This window comes from Delphinus delphis, chromosome 11 (assembly GCF_949987515.2).
Source record: "Delphinus delphis chromosome 11, mDelDel1.2, whole genome shotgun sequence".
Lineage (NCBI taxonomy): Eukaryota > Metazoa > Chordata > Mammalia > Artiodactyla > Delphinidae > Delphinus > Delphinus delphis.
In genome coordinates, this window is record NC_082693.1 from 84424051 (window position 1) to 84429032 (window position 4982).

Consider the following 4982-nt stretch of genomic DNA (forward strand, 5'->3'; position numbering starts at 1 on the left):
ATTCATCTTTTCTCCTGCAGCTTTGTTAAACTCACTTATTCTAGTACCTTTTTTGTAGGTTTCATAGGATTGTTTACATTAAACCATAAAATGAACTCTTAATAAATACAGTAAGTTTTTTATAGATGTCATTTATCAAGTTGAGGAAGTTCCCTTCTGTTCTAGATTGCTTAAAGGTTTTTTTTGTTTTTTTTTTTTAAAGAAGATGTTGGGCGTAGGAGTTTATTAATTAATTAATTTATTTTTGCTGTGTTGCATCTTCATTTCTGTGTGAGGGCTTTCTTTAGTTGTGGCAAGCGGGTGCCACTCTTCATCGCGGTGCGCAGGCCTCTCACTATGGCGGCCTCTCCCGTTGCGGAGCACAGGCTCCAGACGTGCAGGCTCAGTAGTTGTGGCTCACGGGCCTAGTTGCTCCACGGCATGTGGGATCCTCCCAGACCAGGGCTCAAACCCGTGTCCCCTGCATTAGCAGGCAGATTCTCAACCACTGCGCCACCAGGGAAGCCCTTTTGTTTTTTTGTTGTTTTTTTTTAATCAGAAATGGATGTTGAATTTTGTCAAATCCTTATCTGTATCTATTAAGGTGGTCATAAGGGCTTTTGAAAAATTTGTTAATGTGATAAATCATATAGAATGATTTTTTTCAAACATTAAGTCCACCTTATATTAGAGTCGCTCCTCCATATCCGTGGGTTCCACAACCAGGAATTCAAGCAACCTCAGATTGAAAATATTAACAAAATCCGGAGAGTTCCAAAAAGCAAAACTTGAATTTGCTGCACTCTGGCAGCTACTTATATAGTATTTACATTGTATTTACAACTATTTACATAGCATTTACATTCTATTAGATAATTGTAAGTAATCTAGAGATGATTTAAAGTATATAGGAGAATGTAAATAGGTTATATGCAAATACTATGGCATTTTATATAAGGGACTTGAGCACCCATGGATTTTTGGTATCCACAGGGGGGTCCTGAAACCAATTCTCCATGGATACCAAGGGATGACTGTACTTGGATAAATTCCACTTAGTTGTGATGTATTATCCTTGTTATATATTGTTGGGATTTGCTCAATTTTGTTCAGAACTTTTACATCTATGTTCATGATAGATACTGGTTTGCAGTCTCTTTTCCTGTAGCATCTTTGTCCGCTTTTGGTGACAGGGTAATGTTGGTCTCATGAAATAAGTTAGAAAATATTCCCTCCTTTTCAAATTCTGGAAGAGTCTGGCAGAACTGGTATTATTTCTTCCTTAAATGTCTGCTGGAATTCACCAGTAAAACGATTTGGGCCTGTAGTTTTCTTTGTGGGGAGGTTTTTAACTACAAATTCAATTTCTTTGATATGGGGCTGTTCAGGTTATCTATTTATCCTGACTGGTCTTCAGTAGTTTGTGTCTTTAAGGAATTTGTGCATTTCATCAAAGTTGCTGAATTTATAGAAATAGAGTTGTTCAACATAGTCTCTTATTATTTCTTCATACATGTAGAATGTATAGTTATGTCACTTATTTCATTATTACATTGTTAATTTGTGTCTTCTCTCCTTTTCTTTCCTGTTAAATCTGGTTAGCAGTTTATCAGTTTTATTGATCTTCTCAAAGTACAACTTTTGGTGTCATTGATTCTCTATTGTTTTTCTGTTCTCGATTTCACTGATTTTACACTCTATATTTTCTTTCTTTTGTTACTTTTTTAAAAAGATTTATATATTATTTATTTTATTATTTATTTTTTTGGCTGCATTGGGTCTTAGTTGTGGCACGCAGGATCTGTGTTGAGGCATGAAGGACCTTTCATTGTGGCACGTGGGCTTCTCTCTAGTTGTGGCATGTGGGTTTTCTCTTCTCTAGTTGTGGCGCACAGGCTCCAGGGTGCGTGGGCTCTGTAGTTTGCGGCACGCAGGCTCTCTAGTTGAGGCATGCAAGCTCAGTAGTTGTGGCATGTGGGCCTAGTTGCCCCGTGGCATGTGGGATCCTAGTTCCCTGACCAGGGATCAAACCCACGTCCCCTGCATTGTAAGGCGGATTCTTTACCACTGGACCACCAGGGAAGTCCCTCTTTTGTTTACTTTGAGTTGAATTTGCTCTTCATTCTCTAGTTTCTTAAGATGGAAACTGAGGTCACTTTTTTTAATTAATTAATTATTTATTTTTGGCCGTGTTGGGTCTTCGTTTTTGAGCGCAGGCTTTCTCTAGTTGCAGCGAGTAAGGGCTACTCTTCATTGCAGTGCATGGGCTTCTCATTGTGTTGGCTTCTCTTGTTGCGGAGCACGGGCTCTAGGCATGCAGGCTTCAGTAGTTGTGGCTTGCGGTCTCTAGAGTGCAGGCTCAGTAGTTGTGGCACACGGGCTTAGTTGCTCCACAGCATGTGGGATCTTCCCGGGCCAGGGCTCGAACCCATGTCCCCTGCATTGGCAGGCGGATTCTTAACCACTGAGCCACCAGGGAAGTCCAGAAGCTGAGGTTATTGATTTGAGACATTTCTTCTTTGCTAACACAGGCATTTAATGCTATAAACATATGATGACCAGCTCTTTGGGCTTTGAATAGCCTTCTGTCTGAAGCCCTCCTTCCTCCTCATGCTCTGCTAAGGCTCACATATAGCTCTGAGAGGGTGGACTCTGGAGCCAGGTTGCCCTGGCAATATTCTTGACTCTGCCACTTAGCAGTTGTGTGAACTTGCACAAGTTACTTAACCTCGCTGTCAGTTTCTTTGTCTGCAAAATATAGATAATAATAGTTACTACCTCTAATGGTTAATTTTATGTGGCAACTTAGGCATGTTGCCCAGATACATGGTCAAACATTATTCTGGATGTTGCTGTGAGGATGTTTTTGGATGAGATTAACATTTAAATCAGTGGACTTTGAGTAAAGCAGATTGCCCTCCATAATGTGGGTGGGCCTCATCCAATCAGTTGATGGCTTGAACAGAACAAAAGATCTCCCTGAATAAGAAGGAATTCTCAAGCAGATGGCCTTCTGATTTGAACTGGAGCATTGGCTTTTCCTGGTTCTCCAGCCTGATAGCCTTCAAACTTGAGCTGTGGCATCGGTTCATAGGGTTCTCCTGAGAATTAAAAGAATTAATATATGCAAAGCACTTACAACAGTGCATGGTACATAGTCAGTAAATGTAAGCTGCTGTATTACCATCATTATTATCACCATTGTTATTGTTATGAATGTAACTGTTTTCATCCATTCTCCTTGTTGCTATGAGCTGTTGGCCTCCAAGGCCCCCATATTCAACAGAGACACTGGCACATTATTTAATCTTCCTCTTTAACACCTGTCAACAGGACCAACTACATAATTTGCAGACCCCAGTTCAAAGTAAAAATGCAGACCCCTCGTTAAATAATTATTTAAGAATTTCAAGATGGCAGTAGCAGAGCATTAAATTAACTAACTATGGGGCCCTTATAAGAGTAGGGCCCTATTCGACTACACAGATCACACACCCATAAAGCTGGCCCTGCTTGCCAGCATCAGAAGCGATTTCCTACCCACGACTCTAGCTTCCTACTTCTTGAGCTTCCCACTAGTAACCTTCACTTCTACTTAATTTTCACAATATGCTCGCCTAATTCATGCATTTAAAAATACATACAGGACAGGGAATTCCCTGGCTGTCCAGTGGTTAGGACCCCTGCACTTCCACTGCAAGGGGCACGGGTTCCATCTCTGGTTGGGAAACTAAGATCCTGCAAGCCGTGACATGGCAAAAAAAAAAAAAAAAAAAAATACATACAGGAGTACCTCAAAGATGTTGCTTTAAAACTTTTCTGGATTGTGGTCCTGAGTGGTTAGCAAAACCAGAGAGAAAGAGAGGTTGGGCTGTTGTTAATTCATTCACTCAACAAATAATCACTGAATACCGACCATGAGTCAGGTTCTGAGTGACACCTACTTACTAGTAGGCAGAGTATTCGTAGACATTCTGAAAAGTTTAAAAATGTTATAAGTTTCACTTAAGCAATTCATATAATACAAATCAATATTTCTGTATTTACTCATGAAAGCCCTTTCCTGGATCCTAGAATGAAGAAGACACAAGTGGCACAGAGCCTCAGCCATTTCCCAGCTTGTGTATTAATCAGTGAGAAATAAACCTTTGTTGCTGTAAACCACTGAGATTTTGGACTCACAGCATAAAATATGGAAAGCTAACTAATACAGCAGCCATGTGTCCCATCAGGCTAACGAAAGAAACAGAATAGCCTATTACCATTAAGAGTTATTTAATGAAGTCCTTGTACAAAAACCAGCGATTAACTTGAGAACTAAAGAAACAAAACCCAGATTTAACAGCCAGCGAGAATAAAAGAGAGGTTAGTCCGGAAGGTTGTTACGAGGAGGTGATGCTTGAGTGCCATCTACTCTCACAGAGTTTAAACTTTTATATTTTTACATATTAAAAGTAAAGCAGAGAACGGTTTACGTAAAGTTCCACATTTTACAAAGCTGTTTTACAATCACCCTCATTTTACAGATTAGGAAAGTGAGGCCCAATATGGTACAGCGGCCAGGACTCCCAGGTTTTCTGATACCAAAGTCTCTGCTTTCTCCTGCATCACAGTACTACCTGGTAATTAATGCAAATCGCAGTTTTTAATCGGAATAAAATTATCCAGGTGGAAAGGCCTGGATAATTGTGATAAGCATAACCGCCCCACCTACATAGCGCCCACAGAGAGGACTTCCCCAACTCGCACGCACCACCACCGAAAAGGCGGGCGGACAAAACCTTACATCCCCAGAGCGGGCCCCCTCCCTGCCTTTTTATCCTCCACCTTTCCCGGAAGGCCAAGTGGCGAGCAGTAGAACCAACGAGAGGGGAGAGAACGTGATTGGACTGCCCTGCATCACGTGACAAGCACAGGGCGTGTGATTTGGCTCCGGGCAAACGGAAGCGCCGGACGGAGGGTGGGTCTGGCCTGGGGGGAGGGGGGACTAGAAACTTGGGGGA